Source organism: Mirounga angustirostris, unplaced genomic scaffold (assembly GCF_029215605.1).
Source record: "Mirounga angustirostris isolate CCGP_5_RB_7025 unplaced genomic scaffold, mMirAng1.0.hap1 SCAF_1, whole genome shotgun sequence".
In the NCBI taxonomy this organism is placed as follows: Eukaryota; Metazoa; Chordata; class Mammalia; order Carnivora; family Phocidae; genus Mirounga; species Mirounga angustirostris.
In genome coordinates this window covers 179,933,232-179,953,766 of record NW_026991709.1, presented here as the reverse complement: position 1 = coordinate 179,953,766, position 20,535 = coordinate 179,933,232, and positions in this window count along the sequence as shown.

Genomic DNA, 20,535 nt, shown 5'->3' with positions numbered 1-20,535 from the left:
ATTAAATGGGATTTACATGATTAAGTGGGATTACCCCTAGGATGCAAGAATAGTTCAACATACACAAATCAATAAATGTGATACACCACATTAATAGAAAGAAGGATAAAAAAAATCCTGTGATCTTCTCAATTGATGCAGAACATTTTACAAAATGATAAAAGCTCTCAACGAATTGCATATAGAGGGATCATGCCTCAACATAATCAAGGCCATATAACAAACCCACAGCTTACTAAATGGTGAAAAGCTCAAAGCTTTTTCCTCTAAAATCAGTAACAAGACAAGGGTGTCTACTCTCACCACTCCTATTTAACATGTATTGAAAGTCCTAGCCAGGAAAAAAAAAAATGTAAGAACAGAAAGTCCTAGCCAGAACAGTTAGGCAAAAAAAAAAAGAAATAAAAGACATCCAAATTGAAGAAGAAGTAAAATTACCTGTTTGCAGATGATCTGATCTTCTATATAGAAAATCGTAAAGATTCCACCAAAAGTGTCACATGCTGCAAAATTAACATACAGAAATCAGTTGTGTTTCTTTACAAAACAAGGAAATATCTGAAAAAAAATAAAGAAAAAATCTCATTTATAATAGCATCTAAAACAATAAAATTCTTAGGAATAAACTTAACCAAGGAGGTAAAAGATCTATTCACTGAAAGCTATAACACACTGACATAAATGGAAAGATACCTCATGTTTGTGGATCAGAAGAATATTGTTAAAATGTTCATACTATCCAAAGCCTTTGATAGTTTTAATGCAATCCCTATCAAAATCCCAATGACATTTTTTGCAGATACAGAAAAAGACAATCCGAAAATTCATATGGAACCATGAAAGACCTTGAGTAGGCAAAGCAATCTTGAGAAAAAACAAAGCTAGAGTTAACATACTTTCTGATTTCAAACAATACAGAACAGTAATCAAACCAATTTGTTACTGACATAAAAATAAACACAGAGTGGGGCGCCTGGGTGGCTCAGCCAGTTAAATGTCTGACTCTTGACTTTGGCTCAGGTCATGGTCTCATGATTGTGAGCTTGTGCCCCGCATCAGTCTCTGCACTCAGCGTGGAGTCTGCATGAGATTTCCTCTCTCTCTCCCTCTGCCTCTCTCCCCATTTGCACTCTCTCTCTAAATAATTAAATAAAAAATCTTGAAAAAAATAAATACATAGACAAATCAGTATGTTACCGGCATAAAAATAAACACATAAACCAATGGGACAGAATTGAGAGTCCAGAAAAAAAACCCATCCACATATGGTCAACAAATGTTTGGGGGATAATGTTCAATGAGGAAAAGATATTCTCCTTCATAAATGGTACAGGGAAAACTAGATATACCCATGCAAAAGAATTCAAGTGGACTCCTATTTTACACCATTCAAAAAAATTAACTTGAAATGGATTGAAGAATTAAATGTAAGACCTGAAACTGTAAAGGTCCTAGAAGAAAAGACAAAGGAAAAGCTCCTTGACACAGTCTTGGTAACAATTTTTGGATAGGACAGCAAAAGTACAAGTAACAAAAGTAAAAACAAATAAGTAGGACTACATCAAACTGAAAAGCTTCTACACAACAAAAGAAGTAACAAAATACAATAAACTATAAAATGGGAGAAAATATTTGCAACCTTTATTCAGATATATAAGGAACACATGCAACTCAATAGAAAGAAAACCCACAAATAATCAAATAAAAATGGGTGAAGGACCTGAATAGGCATTTTTCCAAAGAAGACATACAAATGGCCAACAGGTACATGAAAAGATGCTCAACATCACTAATTATCAGGAAAATGCAAATCAAAATCACTTGTTAGGATGACTGTTACAAAAAAGTCAAGAGATAACAAATACTGGCAAGAATGTGGGGGAAAGGAACCCCTGTGCACTGTTGATGGGACGGTAAATTGGTACAGCCACTACGGAGAACAATATGGAGGTTCCTCAAAAAATTAAACCTAGGGGGCACCTGGCTGGCTCAGTCAGTGGAGTGTGCAACTCTTGATCTCGGAGTTGTGGGTTTGAGCCCCATTTTGGGTATAGAGATTACTTAAAATTTTTTAAAAATTAGAAATAGAACTACCATACGATTTAGCAATCCCACTTATGAGTATATATCAAAAAGAATTTAAACCAAGACCTCAAAGAAATATCTTCACTCTCTGCAACATTAGTCACAATAGCCCAAACAGGGAAACAACCTAAGCGACTCTCCATGGATGAATGAATAAAGAAAATATAGTATATACACGCAATGGAATGTTATTCAACCATAAGTAGAAGGAAATACTGCCACTTGTGACAATATAGATGGACCTTAAGGACATTATGCTGTAAAGTCAGACAGAGAAGTATAAATGCCATATGATCTCACTTATTTCTAAAACAAACAAACAAACAAGAGCCAAACTCACAGAAACAGAGTAGAATGGTGGGTTTCCAGGGGCAGGAGGTGGGGGCGGGAGAAATGGGGAGATGTTGATCAAAGGGTACAAAATTCCAGTGATAAGATGAATAAATTCTGGGAATCTAATGTATATATAGCATGGTGACCAAAGCTAACAGTACTGTATTATATACCTGAAAATCACTGAGATTAGATTTTTTTTTTAAAGCTTTTATTCATTTATTTGAGAGAGAGAGAGAGAATGCGTGTGAGAGAGAAAGCACGAGAGGGGGAGGGTCAGAGGGAGAAGCAGACTCCCCGCTGAGCAGGAAGACTCCATCCCAGGACTCCAGGATCATGACCTGAGCAGAAGGCCGATGCTGAATCGACTGAGCCACCCAAGCGCCCATGAGAGTAGATCTTAAATGTTCTCCCTCCAGCCAAAAAAAAAAAAAAAAAAAAGATAATTATGTGAAGTGATGGATGTGTTAACTAACCTTATTGTGGCAATCATTTCACAATATATATGTGTATTAAATCATCATACTGGATACCTTCAACTTATAAAATGTTGCATTTCAGGCACCTGGGTGGCTCAGTTGGTTGGGCGACGGCCTTTGGCTCAGGTTATGATCCTGGACTCCCGGGATCGAGTCCCGCATCGGGCTCCCTGCTCGGCGGGGAGTCTGCTTCTCCCTCTGACTCTCTTCCCTCTCGTGCTCTCTGTCTCTCATTCTCTCTCTCAAATAAATAAATAAAATCTTTAAAAAAATGTTACATTTCAATTACCTCTCAATAAAGCTAAAAAACCCCATTTATCCAGAAGTTGGATTTTGTTCCTGGCAACTACTGTTAGGGCTTTTCCCTTTTCCTCATTTTCCCTTTCAATGCTCTGATCCGTGGAGTATATACAGGTATCAGCTGCAAAAAGAGAAATAAAGTGCAAGATTGTACAGTGCTTGCCAAAGTACCACACTCTAAAGCAAAGCCAGAACACAACAAAAGAAGTAACAAAATAAAATAAACTATAAAATGGGAGAAAATATTTGCAACCTTTATTCAGATATATAAGGAACACATGCAACTCAATAGAAAGAAAACCCACAAATAATCAAATAAAAATGGGAGAGGGAGAAGCAGACTCCCCACTGAACAGCAGTATGTACCTGGCTCATGTTCAAGGACTAAGTGAGACTCCTCATTCTCTCTCGAAGAATCGTGGGACCTGCACACTCAGGACCTATCTAATATGTGGGGGTGGAGGAAAGAGATGGAAAGGGGGAGAAGAGTGTCAAAGAGAAGGAAAAAAAGAACAGGGCAGGTCAAGCTCTAAGAGGGGCCCTGAATATACTAAATACATTTTTAGTAAATGGGACATGCTTTTACAAGAAAAATCTGGCATTTATCTAAGATTAAAATCCAACTGAACATCCTGTATTTTTATTTGCTACATCAGACAATCCTAACCTGGACACACTGTTGCCCAGACAAAACTGTGGGTTTTAGCATAGAAGAAGGGCAACACAAATATCGAGTATGGGATGAACTACATCTGCCACAGGTAAGTATTATTATTATTATGTCCATTTTACAGATGAGAAGCTAAGGCTTAGAGAAAGGAAGGAATAAATAAAGATAAATACCTAGTAAGTTCTAAAGCTGGATTAGATTCAGTGTCCGTGAACCCATTCAGTGTCATGTAGCCATTACATTATTGGCCTCTGTGACTTAAGAAACTTCAGAAAGCAAGAGAGAGGTCAGGTTAAGAGCTGTTGAACAATGATCACCCCACCAGTGAAATGTGGCCCAATGGAGGTAACACTGTCAACAATCAGATTAGCAACTCCTCCTCTTAAGAGCAGTGGTTCTCTAGGAGGGATTGTGTCTCTGCAAAGGACATGTGGCAATGTTTAGAGACATTTTCAGTTGTCTCAACTGCGGAGGGGATGCTACTGGCCTCTAGAGGGTGAAGGAGAGGAATACTGCTCAATGTCCTACGTTGCACAGGACAGCCCCTGCAAGAGAAGTATCTGCCAAAAAAGTCAATAGTGCAGAGGCTAGCAAATTCTGTCCTAGAGGAAAGGGGGTGTAGAGAAGTGTGAGAGTAGCCCCTAACACATACCCTCCTAAATACACAGAAGGAACTTGGACAGAGAGCCCAGCATGAGATAGCCCCTAACATCCAGGTCTTAGAGTAGAACCCATCACATGTTATTTTCCCTCCCAGATTTGCACATTTATCTTTTCCTACAACACAGGAGTAAAAGTGAATATGCCAGGTTATATGTCCTATAACTAGAGAGACCAGGGCCCTACAAAGGAATTTTAGAATTTGCAATTATGAGGACAGTTATTGGCACCATTATGAAACTACTTGGTTAAAACAAACTGCAGTATGTACCCAAGCAATGTTTTTTAAAGATTTTATTTATTTGACAGAGAGAGAGAACACAGCAGGGGGAGTGGCAGAGGGAGAGGGAGAAGCAGACTCCCCACTGAACAGCGAGCCCGATCTGGGGCTCGATCCCAGGACCCTGGGATCATGACCTGAGCCAAAGGCAGACGTTTAACTGACTGAGCCACCCAGGCGCCCCATACCCAAGCAATTTAACATCATTTAACTCTTCACTTAAGCCAAGCATAAGTAGAAGTAAATCTGCTACTTAAAATCATATTTATAAAACCAAATACTCTATTTGGGTTCTTTGTTTTGGGGGGGTCTTCAAAGATTTTATTTATTTATTTGAGAGACAGTGTGTGTGTGTGTGTGTGCGTGCATGAGCGGTGGGGAGGGGCCAGGGGAAAGAAAGAGGGACAAGCAGACTCCTCGCTGAGTGTGGAGCCCTTAGTGGGGCTCTACGTGTGGCTCGGGCTGCATGCGTGGCTCCATCCAAGGACCCTGACATGACTTGAGCCAAAGTCAGATGCTTAACTGACTGAGCCACCCAGACGTCCCTCTATGTAGGTTCTTTGGATCACCTGCATTACTGTTGTCCTCTACACGGGGAATGAATCGAGAAGATTAGGGTGCACACAAATTTGATCTTCCCAGATTGGCTTTATTTTTTATTTAAGTACAGCCTGTGTCAAGGTATGGTTATTTTTTTTTTTTTAAGATTTTATTTATTTATTTGAGAGAGAGAATGAGATAGAGAGAGAGAGCATGAGAGGGGGAAGGGTCAGAGGGAGAAGCAGACTCCCCGCTGAGCAGGGAGCCCGACGCGGGACTCGATCCCGAGACTGCAGGATCATGACCTGAGCCGAAGGCAGTCGCTTAACCAACTGAGCCACCCAGGCGCCCAAGGTATGGTTATTGATGTGTTGATTCATAGACTGCTCTAAATCAATATATGTACCCTTTTCACAGATTATCTTCAAAGGTAGCTAACAGTTGCGTTATGGATGTAGCTAATGGATGACCGAGAGCAGAGAGCTGGATTTGGGCTACTTTTCTACTGGTTAAAAATACATAGTTGATCAGAATCGAGGCACTGTGAGTTTGGAACTGCTTTCTTTCTCTTGCAGGGCTTATCATGATTACCCTGGTCTTAGGGCATGGTAACTTTTATACTGCCCTAGCAAAGGCACCAGGCTAAGGATGTCTATATCCTTTGAGATTCTTGGTAGATCTCCAGCCCAGACCTTCTGGTTCTATTGAGACCTTGCCAGACCTACAGCATTTATCATGTCAACAGCTTTTCAAGGCTAGATTGGACCTTCCTTGTTAGCCTAGAATTATTTATGCATCAAATCTACACATTACGATTTGATTACGGAGGTGCTTACATTAGCTGGAACCAGAATTTTAAACTTATTTAAGACATGAATTCCAAGAGTCTTTTCCAAATGGGATTCTAGCCAAAGGGTATTGGTTTCTCAAGTAACCAAAGGGGACAGTTACAGAGAGAGCTCATTTCTAAAGTGGTTCAATGGCATTAATTCCGGGGAGAGGAACCAGTGTGTATAGATCATCTACCCTGTTAGATACTGTATGGGTGTATTTCCTATCCACTTCTATCAAAATAAAATCAACTTTCTCCTTCCCATTTGAGAGATGAGGAGAACGACATTGGGCATGTAACCTAATAAAGCATCAGCTTGTTTATCTATAAAATAGGAGTAATGGTAGTACTCACCTCGTGGGTATATTGTGAGGATTGAATGGGAACCTAATTATATGACAAGAGTGTAACTATTGTTAGGTCTTATTATCATTATTTCTACTAACAAGACCCTTGTGGGAAAGTGACCCCAAAGCCTTTATTCTTCCAACTATGCCACATGACCTCCAAATAATAGGAGTCACAATTTTTTCATTTATTTCTTCCCACTATGCCACATGACCTCCAAATAATAGGACTCACAATTTTTTTCATTTATTTACATGCAATCTTAGGGATGGCTCAGATGGACCATACACATTGGCCTTTCCCTATATCCCAAGTTTAACTTACTTTTTAATTTCTAGAACACTCCTCCTCACCCTGAGACCTCAAAAAAGAAGGGGAAAAACAACCATGGGCCAAGCAAGTTGTGCATGCTATTCCCTAATCATAAGGTATTCTTTCCTTCAGATTTTTAGAAAATCATGATTATTTTAGTCTGCCATGCTTGGATTACAGCATGATAAAGCACCCATTATAGTTAAGATGGTTCTGTAGATACAATTCTTGGACAAGAACCCATTACATGGCGGGTGCCCTGCAATGATAATACCAAACTGCTCGCTGTTGACTCTGTCCTAGGATGGCTACTCCCAGCATTGCCTGATGTTGAGTATTACGAAAGTGATACATTTCCTTTAAATCGAATTAACAAGATAACAGCAATTTTGTGCGCTCGTGCACACACACACACACAGAGTCAGAGGACACTTCCTCCAGGATGCTTTCCTTGACTCCACCCCGTCCCCAATTATGTTGGTTGCCCACACCCAGTTCCCAAAGGGTCCCTGATCATATCATTTTTCACTATATTACAATCACCTATGAACTTGACTGACTCCCTGATTAAACTGTAAACTTCCAGGGGATGGAGCCCACGTCTGAGACTCTGGTATTTCTGTCTCCTGGCCCATTACAGGTAATAATTTAATAAAATAATAATGCATAAATAATTAATTTGATAAATAAACAAAGAGCATGTGAAAACCCAAGGAAATGAGAATGAACACAGAGTGTGTTTAGCATTGGCGAGAATGAGGAAAGAATGGGGAGAGTTTTGAATGGAGTGGATGGTGGTCCTTGGATTTATTAAGCAGTAAGGCTTGCTAGAATATGGGACCGTAAGTATGCAGACCTCATGCTGTGGACAGTAGGAACCCTCTTTTCCCCCATTTCTTTTACTGTTTAAAATACATATTACTTAAAATTTGCACTAAGTACATACAATTCAGCAGCATTAATCGCATTTACCACTGCGTGTTTCTGAAATTTTTCATCAACCCAAATAGAAACTCTGTAACCATTAAGCAAGAAATCCCGATTCACCCCTCCCTGCAACCCCTGGTAACCTCTCATCTACTTCCTGTCTCTATGAAGTTGCCTATTCCAGACATTTCCTTTAAGTGGAATCATACAGTGTTTGTCTTTTGGGGTCTGGCTTATTTTACATAGCAAAACATTTTCAAGGTTTATTCACATTGTAGCTTGAGGACCATTTTTAAGCAGAGGAGTGGATGAGAGACAGCAATATCTTGTAAAGATGGTGTTAGAAGGTGCCTATCAGTGAGGTGTGGGCTTGTTTTCTTATCATGCAGAGCCTTTAATACATTTAAGGGGCTAGAAAACGAAACATTTCACAAGTTTGGCACCAAATCTTGATCAATATAGAGAATTTGTATTTGCTAGGACTGAGGGCACACAGAGTTTACGGTGAAACCTGCCAGGGAGATGATGACGTGGCCAGCATGGGATACGATAGGGAGAAAGGACAGGGGTAGCGGACATCATGTTGGGAAGCAAGCAAAGGCTGTGTGACTGTGGGTGTTCTAGAAGAAGAGCACGACTGAGCTGCAGCAGTGGTCACAGGGTGATTACTGCTGGCTTGTTTACTATCTTGTACAGCCTTTAATACTTCCTAGTGGCCACCCCACACAGAATTGGAGAGTCTGCGATGTATACAAACATGTGTGATCCAACATCCTGAGAGTGATAACATGCTCCCATTTAATTTGTGAAAAGTCAACTCTACACTCAGAGAGAGACAGAAAAGGGGGAGAGAGAAAAAGACAGGGAAAACCAGTTTAAATTTTGTAAGGGATCCTGATTACTATACCAATCACTCTATGAGCTTATGCTCCAGAATGGATGTGAGCTGGGAAATCTGCATCTATTTTCTCAGTTTCCATAGTGTGATCTTCCTGTGGTGATTGTGAGTCTGGGGTTTACTTTTTATTTTTATTTATTTATTTATTTATTTAAAGATTTTATTTATTTATTTGACAGAGAGAGAGCGAGAGCAGGAACACAAGCAGGGGGAGTGGGAGAGGGAGAAGCAGGCTTCCCGCTGAGCAGGGAGCCCGATGTGGGACTCGATCCCAGGACCCTGGGATCATGACCTGAGCCGAAGGCAGACGCTTAACGACTGAGCCACCCAGGCGCCCTGGGGTTTACTTTTTATATATTTTTTTTGAGAGAGAGTGCACACGTGTGAGTGGGGGCTGGGGGGATGGGGGAGCAGAAGGTGAGGGAGAGAGAGAGAATCTTAAGCAGGCTCCAGGCCCAGCACAGAGCCCAACGTGGGGCTCGATCTCACAACCCCAAGGTCATGACCTGAACCGAAATCAAGAGTCAGATGCTTAACTGGCTGAGCCACCCAGACGTCTCAGTCTGGGGTTTAAAAATAAGTACTCTCCTAATCTCAGGAAACAAATTGAGGGTTGCTGGAGTGGGGTGGGAAGGATGGGGTGGCTGGGAGATGGACATTGGGGAGGGTATGTGCTACGGTGAGCACTGTGAATTGTGTAAGACTGATGAATGTGTAAGACGGTACTTCAGACCTGTACCCCTGAAACAAATAGTACATTATATGTTAATAAAGTAAATAAAAATAGGTACTTTCATGCAATGTAATCATGAAAGAGAAGTTACTACTTCCTCTGTGGCTCAATTGAAGAAGTTCAGTGTATTCCAAAGCCAGCTGTGTTGGATTTACTGCAAGATGGTGTAACGCTTTTTAACGTGGCACATTTCTACTCCATTTTCTGGCATATTTTGACCAGACACAGTTTGTACCTTATGGGCTGACTTTAGAACCTAACCTCTCTTCCGCTTCTAGGTTCGTCTTCATTATAGGACATGGTGCAAAAGCTCTAACATGCAGAATATAGTCTGCAATGCTATTGAGATTTGGGGGTTGCAAGTAGCAGGGATGAACTAGAGCTAGCTCAGGCTTAAGAAAAGATAAGGCATTAGTTGAGAATATTTTATAAACATCTGCTTTTGTATATGCAGGTATGAAGATGCGAAGGTCACAGAAATGCCTTCCAAGAGGATAATAGACTTTCCTCTAAGTGTGTCTCAAGCTGTAATGTGCACCTTATTAGAAATGCATCCTTATTCAGTCAGTCGGGGCTGGAGCCTGAGATTATGTATCGGGTAACAAGCTCCCAGGTGATGCTCATGCCGCTGGTCCCCTGACAGCTATTCTAGTAAGATTCAAGTGTCAAATTTTGACACCATCTAGTCTCTGATGTTTTCACTTCCCAATTTCAAATTCCTAAGGGGGGGTGCGAGTGCCCTAGCTTAGGTCAAGCATGCACCCCTGGATCCATCAACTACACCTTAGGGGGTCAGGTCATGAAATAGCAAAATAACCACTGCCGCTAGCATACAATGCGTGTTTACTCTGAGCCTGTCGTGTGCTATACATTTTATTATACGCATCATCCTTAATCTGCACATCAACCCTTGGAAGGGAGGAGAGAAAATAGGTCTTAAAGAAGCCCAGTGACTTTTTCAAGGTCACAGGGCTAGCAGGTGTCAGAGCAGGACCTTGAAGTCACACTGCCTGACTGTAGAGCCCTTGTGCTCTATCAGCTTTAAGTTTTAGCAGAGGAGCTGGGAACTCTGGTGATAATGGGGCGGGCCGATCCCAGAGGAAGAATCACTGTCCCCTGGGCAGTTGTGCCTGTAAGATTTAATATATTGGCACTACATAACTATTTATGAATCATTATAAAGGTGGAGGCCAATTAGTTTACTGGAGTTTTATGGTTTTTCCAATAAATGCTACCCCCTTTTCAAGTTCAGCAAAAGGACACCGGTATCATATAGGAAAGTACAATAGATATGCATGTATAACAGATAAAAGCTGGATCAGAAGGGATGGGTTTTTTTTGTTGTTGTTTGTTTTTTTAAAGATTTTATTTATTTATTTGAGAGAGAGAGAATGAGAGACAGAGAGCACGAGAGGGAAGAGGGTCAGAGGGAGAAGCAGACCCCCTGCTGAGCAGGGAGCCCGATGCGGGACTCGATCCCGGGACTCCAGGATCATGACCTGAGCCAAAGGCAGTCGCTTAACCAACTGAGCCACCCAGGCGCCCCAGAAGGGATGGTTTTAAGATGGCACCATCTTGCTACTTAAAGTGTGGGCCATGGACAAGAAACTAAGGCGTGCATGGGAATGCACTCAAAATGCAGGTCAGGGGGTGCCTGGGTGGCTCAGGTCGTGATCCCAGGGTCCTGGGATCTAGCCCCGCATCGGACTCCCTGCTCCTTGGGGAGCTTGCTTCTCCCTCTCCCACTCCCCCTGCTTGGTGTTCCCTCTCTCGCTGTGTCAAATAGATAAATAAAATCATTTTAAAAAATGCAGGTCAGACTCCTGGCCTTAGACCTCTTGAATCAGAGCCTGCATGTTAAAGAGGCTCCCGGGGACGCAGGCTTCAGGTCAGCCAACATTACCTGGGACTCCACGGCAACACTGCATGGCGGGTCTCTCTCTCGGCGATCTTGCTCGGAGAAACCGTGGCTACCCCAGGGCTGGGGAACCGGCCGAATGCTCCAGCCCTAGAGGCAGGCACACTGAAAACGGAGGAAGAGGATTCCCAGGTGAGGGAAGACGCAGGGGACAGGTGCGAGTAGCCCAGCTGTAGCGCACTTGTTCTCATCCCCCACGGTGCATAGTAGCATCACCTGACCACTGAAAACAAAATCCGTGGTTGGGTTCTCCCTCGAGTATTCTGATTTAGTCGGTCCACTGTAGGGCTGGAGCACCGGTATGTTTTCTTTTTCAGCTTCTTAGATAGATACAGCATACACGGGACTAGCTGAAGTCCCTCCTTGGAAACAGAAAGAGTGGGAAGTGAGTGTGCCTTCTTATCGCTTCCATATTTCAGGTGCAACACGAGGGGAGGTTATAGAAGAGTCCCTCTCACAGCCTCGGCAGGAACCGACTCTGCCCTCACCCTATCTCAGACTCCAGAAGCGCGAGACAGTACATTTTTGTTGTTTAATCACAGTTTGTGATTCTTTGTGTATGCAGCCCTAGCAAACGAATCCAGCGTGTATACACCGCGCAATTCCGCAAGCACTTGCTAGATAAAGAATTGATTTTCGATTCTAAATGGAACACATATTCAAATAAGACATGGTCCTTGGTCTCTAAGAGCTCACGGACTAAAGGGGGAGGAGGGTAGGCACGTACGCGTGTGCGCGCGCGCACACACACACACACACCAGTATTAATCTGGGAGGGAGCTAGGAAATTTTCACTGTGTGGTAGGGTATGAATTTGAGACTGAAATGGTTGTTCAAGTCATGCAATTTACTAAGAGTCCGTTGACAGGTTTTAATGATTCACTCTTACATAATTAAAAACCTAATAATTCAAATAGTGCTTAAAGTTCAGTTACCCCTGAAATATTTTTCTCCTTCTTCATCTGTATGCAGTAACATTATTAGAAGAAATACTTTCTGACAATATATTCAATTTACTGAGCTCTAAGGGGCTGAAATTTGCTAATGGTTCAGCTCCAGGTGGGAGACATGATTACCAGTTCTTTTAAAGAACAGATTTTATTCGTTCTCAATCGTCTTCATTGCACTGTGAATGGAAGCAAATCATTAGGGTTCAGAATATTATTGTGCCAAGGAAATAATTTATGGCGCCTGGAGCCAGAGATCTCAAAATAACAAATAGTATTTGCAGGACACGCAACCCAAAACGCCTAAAGCATTTTCTTTATTTTATTTCAATTCAGGCTTGTAATTTCTTATCCCGGAACATCTCAGTAAAGACCAAAAGAAGCACTTTGTAAGGCCAGATGAGGCTCAAATGGTCCCTTTGCCTTTAAGCGAAGATACTAAGCCAGTTTTCTATTTTACTGGGGGGGGGGGGGGGGAGGAGGAGAAGCTTGTAACTCTATCGAAGCCATTTACCATTCCTGATCTGTGCTCAGTACAGAAATGGCAGGATTAATCCAGCAGGTTTATTCCATTTTGAAACTGTGAGCTCTATTTATTAAAATGTCTGGTCTCCTTGGTGATGGGGTGGGGAGGAGGGCTGCCAGATAAAATAAAGGATATGCATGGGACATACACATACTAAAAATTATTTGTGGTTTATCTCAACTTCAAATTGAACTGGACACACTTTAGTTCGCTAGATCTGGCAGCTCTAAACAGTACAAGTGAAATGACACCATGGGGTAGAGAACCTTGAGCCTGCATCACTTCGTGAATGGGAAGTATGAACAAGATAGAAAGGGGGCAGGACACAAGCTTTAGAATCATTCAGATCTGGGGGAGATTGCTGGCCCTATAGTTGATTATGTGGGCAGTGCATCTGAGCAGCATCTCTGGGTTTCTCTTTCCTTATCTGTAGAATGGGTATATAGAACCTGGCCTCTGCTTGTTAGGTTTAAGCACTAGCACAGTGCTGTAGTGCTGAGCCATAATGGAGCCTGAGGAAAAAGGAATGACCAGTAATACTGATCCTGCCCTTCCTGCCCTTACTTAAGATGTTAACGTTTTGTTCGTCACGGATTTTCTTTGTCTAAGTTTTGATTTAAAAAAAAAATGCATTAAAATATTATTTATCTTTTTGTTTTAAAAAGATTTTATTTATTTATTTGACAGAGACACAGCGAGAGAGGGAACACAAGCAGGGGGAGTGGGAGAGGGAGAAGCAGGCTTCCTGCAGAGCAGGGAGCCCAATGTGGGGCTCGATCCCAGGACCCTGGGATCATGACCTGAGCCGAAGGCAGACGCTTAATGACTGAGCCACCCAGGTGCTCCCAAATATTATTTATCTTGTCAAATGGGTTTTCCGATGCCCCTTTACATTTTCGCACCTGAGCGAGAAGCTCAATCCCTTCACCCAAATCCTGGCCCTGGCATTCAGGAATCTTAAATATTAATAATATTTACTCTTTTAATTGTATTAACATTTAAATTTAATAACGTTAAATATTATTCATTACAGCTCTCTAATATTACACTGCCTTGAGTGTCATATTGGAAACAGTAATGACAAGAAACATTTATGAGGTTTTTCTGTGTCCCTGGCATTGTGCTAACTTCCTTAAGTTACAGTTTTATTGAATTTTTACAATATTGCGAGATTGTTAAAATTGTTAATTCCTATTTTACAGAAAAGTGAAGTTTTTAAAAATTTAAACGATTTCCCCAAGAAGACACAGATAATAAATCAAGGCGTCGGACACTCAAAATTGATTTTTTTTTTCCCTGCAAGGCTACTGAAACTTGTTTGTACACACACACAGGATTTTAATTCAGTATCACTGGGAGGCCCATCAGAAACCTCCTGCCTGTGATAACCCAAGCCGGCCTCTAGGTGTCCTCATTGACCAAATTTACAGGAGCCAGAATTCTAGGCCAGAGAAAAAGTACGTTTTAGGAAAAGTAATTTTCTAAGGCATGCTCTGCTGGAAGAACTTCCACACATTCTTTGCATGTTTTCAGACAAAACTGGGCCTGATCTAGAAGGCTCCTGGTCTGAAGAAAGACTCTGGCTTGAGCAGGGTGAACCTCTTCATGGACCTGGAGGGTGTGACACTTACCTTTCTAGAAAACCATCCACAAGAGCTTCTCAAGCATCTATTATTGTCCCACCTGCCAGTGGGCAGTGGCCTGGCAAATGGGATTGCCAGGTGTCCCATATCTATGGTACATGTTCTGAATTGAATGATTTCGTGTTGTGTCCCTGGGTGAGTTTTTTCCAGGATGCCCTAAATGTCCTGTATCTACCTTTTTCTTTTTTAGTAAATGACAAAATTTGGCAGTTAGAGCTATTTTTTTAAAATTGAACTTAGCATTTTGATTTCCATTTGCTGAATCTGGTCCCTCTGCTGGCTGGCTTGTTTGCATTCTTCTGCATATAAAAGGGCAGGTGTAGTCCTTGAGCCAGCAGCAGAGCTAAGCCCGGGGTGAAGCAAGTCAGGTAGCTGGGCACATAGTTTAAGCAGGTAAACTCCCAGGCTCTTGCAAGTGCACGTCGCCCTGGGGCGGGCCTTGCATGAGATCTCTGGTTGAAAAGTCTGGAAAACACCTTAATCGGCTTGACATCGTGGGTTAAACCTTGGCGTGTCTTCCATCCATGGCAGACTCCAGAGTGGCACAAAGTCCTACTTTACAAAGGTTCTGTTTTATGCATTTGTGAGGTGCAATCCAGGCCTGGGTGCCTTCTAGATATGTAACTTGGGCAAAGCATTTAACCTCCCCGAGCTTTTGTTGGGGATTAATAATTGTAAATTTGATGTAAGGATTAAAAAAGAAAAAAATATTCCAGTATGGTGCTATGCCCATGACAGTGCCTGAAATGCAATCAGCTCTTGATAGTGATGAGTAATTTCAAGAGTGGTGTCATTTCAGGCGGTGCCAATCCTCAGAACCTCAACTTTCTAGATCTCGTTTAATATTCAACCATCATTTCCCATCTTTTCTTTTTTTCCAGGAAATAATTTATCTCATGAAGCACCTGCTAGAGACTAGATGTTCTGCCTCACTCTTACATGCATTATCTTGTGCAGCCCACAAATACCCTTGTGTGATGGGTACTAGTGGGGAAACTGAGGCCCAGGGAAGTTAGAAAACTTACCCTAGTTCATAGGGCTCAGCAAGTGGTGGGGCTAGCATTGATTTCAAGCCGGGCAACCCGTCTCCAGGTCTGCCTGACTTCAAAGCCCACACGCTTAACCACTGCTTTATAAAGATGGTGATGTCTACCCAGACACCCACTATCTTCTGGTAATTGAAGGGCTGAGGAGAATATCCTTCCCAGTCGTGGGTTGCCAGTTTCCCTGATGAGATCTTTCTCACTCTGGCTTCCCAATCTTTTATCTCCTTATGGAGCCAATTTCTTTTGAAACTGAGGAGAGGACAACATGAAGAATGGTTTTCCAGGGAATGTTAAGTGTTTGTTTTGCATGGGAGCAGGGGTGGGAGGCTGCAATGCTAATTTAATTCACTATTCACAACCCACTGACTAACATTTCAAGTATATTCCCCACATGCCTTTGCTCTTTTCCTCCACCCTTTTTGCAAAGATAATTCTCCCCCAGTTGGCCCTTCATTAGGAACATCTTCAAGCCACACCCCCATCAGAACTGTCTGACGTGCCTATCTTGAAAACCCATGCACTGCCAACCGCCTTGAACAGTCTTTTCCCCTATTTTCACCTTGCTGATCAGATTTCCAACCCTCCCATTGACCCAGGACAGCTCTTTTGTTTGCTCCTTCCTTTCTCTTGTCATTTTCTTTGGCTTCCATTTAACAGAAGTACTTGGTGAGCAACTGCTTTTCTATAATGTCATGGTTAATAAAGAGCATGAGGTTTGGTCAGACAAAGATGGTTTGAATTTTTAGCTTTAGAACTTACTCTGTGGTCTGGTAACTGAGGCCATGGTAATCTTTCTGAGCCTCTCTCTTCATATCCTTTTCCGGGCTAAGACCATCCTTGTCACACAATTGTAGGAAGGATTAAATCAAATGATAGCATTTAGCCCATTGTTGGGACTATAGTGAGAACTCAAAAATGGCACCTTTCTTTCTTTTTTAAAGATTTTACTTATTTATTTATTTGAGTGGGGGGAGGGGCAGAGGGCGAGGGACAAGCTTGCTGTACGTTGAGCATGGAGCCCCACATGGGGCTTGATCCCACAACCATGAGATCAGGGCCAGAGCCCAAACCAAGAGTTGGACGCTTAACCATCTGGGCCACCCGGGCGCCCCGGCAGCTTTCTTTCTAATTACCTATACTTCTTCAATCCTGGAATAATAAGTCCTCCTATTTTTTTAGTTTCTGAAACTGGCTAAGTTGCTTCTCGCTTTAGGGCTTTGGTGATGTCATGGTAACAATCTCTTTCTCTCTTTTTTTTTAAAGATTTTATTTATTTATTTGAGAGAGAGAATGAGAGAGAGAGAGAGGGTCAGAGGGAGAAGCAGGCTCCCCGCCGAGCAGGGAGCCCGATGCGGGACTCGATCCCAGGACTCCAGGATCATGACCTGAGCCGAAGGCAGTCGCTTAACCAACTGAGCCACCCAGGTGCCCCTCTTTCTCTTTTTTTTTTAAGAGGGGAGGGCAGAAGGAGAGGATGAGAGAGAGAAAGAATCTTATTCAGGCTCCATGCCCAGTGCAGAGCCCTATGCAGGGCTTGACCTCACAACCTATGAGATCATGACCCAAGCTGAAATCAAGAGTCAGACACTTATCCCACTGAGCCATCCAGGCTCCCCCATGGTGACATTCTCTTAACCCTGGGAGAGCTTCTTTTCCTTCTTGCTTAACTGGACCTTCTCTTACCGACCCCCAAGCCTGGGATGAAGCATCAATGCCCCAAAGACCCCATTGTGTCCCAACAACCTAGGGTATCATCTACATCCTTTCTTTTCTCACCACGCTTGGCTTTCATAAGACTAATGTTCCTTCCAAGTTATTCACGTTGGTCACTTCTGTTTCTCCCTGATTGATTGGATAGCCAGCTTCAGGAAAACATTCTATCCTCACTGCCTGGAACAGTGGCCATCGTCGGTGTTCTACTATTTGTTGGATATATACCTTTTTAACTCATATACAATCTCTCTCCCACCCTCAGGAAACCATCATCTCCTTTCTTCCCTTCAGAATTGAGAAATCTCTCCTTCAAACACTGGAAGGCAGCACCCATAGAAGTGGATTTAACACATTTTCCTAGGTAAGACGCCCAGGGTTCCTCAGTGGGGTCACTTTGGGCAGTTTGGATAGAACAACTATTTATTGTATGGGTCAATCCCATGCCTTGTATCTGGTTAATGTCCCTGGTCCCTATATGTCAGTAGTATTTCCAAATCATTGAGGGATTCTAAAATACAGCAACACATTCACATTTCCAAATGCCCCATGGCTGGTGGTACAGCCCTAGTTGAAAATCACAGAACTTTTAACCTTGGACACTTCTTAAGTGTAACAAGCATTTAAGAAGAGATAATCATCTAAAACTCAGAAGTTAAATCAGCTCCCATCCCCATTCCCTTGGTCCCAATACACCATTCTTGTCAAGACTGCTGATATTCAAAAGCAAAGGAAAAGGGAGAAAATGTGTTTGTGTGTGTGTTGATGTTAAGAATCAGCTAAGTACTGCTAAAACAAATCTTGATGCATAGTTCCTATTTTCTTTTGCAGGGGAGATAGACTCCATGAGGCATCAAAAGTAGAAAATGTGGGAAGTATTAGAAGGATTTTTTGGCACTGGGCTCAGATTCTAATAGGGGATTAATCCCAGATTCACTCTTTCCAAGGAGAATCAAGAGCGAAAGCCCACGGGCACATACATCTGATAGAGGTCAATTTTGAGAGGACTCCTCGGGGTCATGGTAGCAGAGCATATAAACTTCATATTATCCTACTGCCCTGAACCATCAGAAATGGAGAAAGATTGATAGATATTTTCAGTGCTACTGATCAATATTTAGCTCATTATGGTTATCTGTGATTGTAACAAGTATATTCACTGGTGTGAGACATTTTATTGACTTGAAAAGAATTTAACAAATGTACTTGGTCCACTGATGAGCTCACGTAGCAATAAATAATGCAGCCTACCAGGCTGCAAGGCTGGGTAGTAACCCAGATAAGGGTTATCTTCACCTATATTCAGACTGAGGCCCACCTTTGCCTTTTTGCCACTGGTAATGGAAACAAAACAAAACAAAAAACCAAAAAACAAGGACAGCTGAGCTTAGCATATAGTCACTCAATTTTCATTTATATATATATGTATATATATATTTTATAAAAGATTTATTGATTTGAGAGAGAGCACGGGGGGAGGGGCAGAGGGAGAGAGAGTCCCAAGGGGACTCGGCAATAAGCGTGGAGCCAGAAGTCGGGCTCGATCCCAGGACACTGAGATCATGACCTGAGCTGAAACCAAGAGTCAGTCGCTTAACTTACTGATCCACCCAGGTGCCCCCTATAATATATTCTTAAAAATCTTGTTTGCTACCCAGACTGCAGAGAAATTGTTCTTGGAACAAGGCTGCAGTAGTTTAGGATTTGGTGTTGGACGAATCAAAACCCATTTCCTGCTTTTCTCCCAAGTGCTGCACGACTTTTGACAAATGACTTGCCCTTCCCAATTCTCAGATTCAGTAACATGGAGAGAACATCAAGTCACTGGGCTGTCGTGGGGACTGGAGCAGCTCATACCCACGGCACTTCACGGCACACGCTGAACCGGAAATCTATGAATGCCAACTCATTTCTGCAGCAGGACACACTTTTCTTTTTGCTGTTCCAGGGTGGCACAAGGATGGGGGGTGGAGAGGAGGCAGAAGAGTCCGATGAGGACCCAGAGGAGGGGACTGGGCTGGAGGGAGAAACATGAGAAACACGAGAGGTAAAGGGTTTGAGCAGAAAGATGAGTTAAGTTTTGCATCCTACCGGGCTCCGTGTATGTGTTAAACAGATTTTTCTCTTTGGAGATGAACTGCAGCTCCATGGCTTATGAGGTAACAGGGGATGAAGAATGACTTGCCTTATTAACATGCATGGATGGGAACCTCCTGTGAAGAGCTCCAAGTTAGCGGTACTCAGAGAGGGTGGTCCAGATACCCTTACGACCGTGAGCATTGAGTCAGGCATGGAATTGTTGAATCGATACATTGTACACCTGTAATAGCACACCGTATGTTAACTATACTTCAGTGAGAAACACGGGGAGTTAAGAAACTGTTAGTGGAATGTAAATTGCGGTAAGTACAGAAAGTAAGAGTCCGTGTTTAGAATCTGTGATTGTGACTCGACAGAGTAGTTTTATGCCCGATGAATCTAATAATGAGCAGGAATGTATATTTTTGTATCTATTTGTTTTTTTCCACTTCCCTAGGAATTCATTTTTTTAAATTAACTTGTTTTCCTTAGTAATTCATCTTCGTCTTCACAAAACTAGAGGCCCACAATAGTTGAAAAAATTTTTTTTAATAGTTGAAAATTTAAAAAACTTGTCTCTCACCGCTGATCCTTTGAAAATTACTCTAGAGAAGAATTCTAACTTTTCTACTGTCCTGAAGAAAGTCATTATTCCACTCCTGAATGCTCTGAAGGACTAACATTTGAAGGAACTCTTAGTCTGAACCTTTGTTCCTAAGAACAGGCCAAACTAATAGTTTGAAACAATTCTGGAATCTTTATTACTTGTAACATTAAGCTTATATGAGTACAAGAAAGAATTTTGAAGAATTTTCTCAAATATAGGAAAAAATATGAACAGCAAGGAAGGTGAGGCAATTGAAAAAAATCCACCTTGTAAAATATACATCTTTATGAGGTAGATCAATATATATTGATACAGAGAGGCCCAAGATATGGTAGGTGAAAAAAACAAGTTGTAAACTGTCCTTGCAATATGATGCTGAATTTTTAAAACAATACTGTATGCATAGAAGAAAATGTGAACTAATAGAAAATAAATGAACAATTCTTACATCTGGTAACATTAGGCTTCCAGGGCATAATTATGTTCTTATGTTATTTATTTGCTTTGTGTTTGAATTTAAAATTTTTTTAATTTGAAATTTTTATCAGGAAAATATGACATCTTGTAATAAGAAACAGATCAATGGTTTATGTTGAATAATTTACCTTTGCCATGCTTTGGTTATTAATAAACATACCAAACATGTGGTAGAGAGAGGTTTT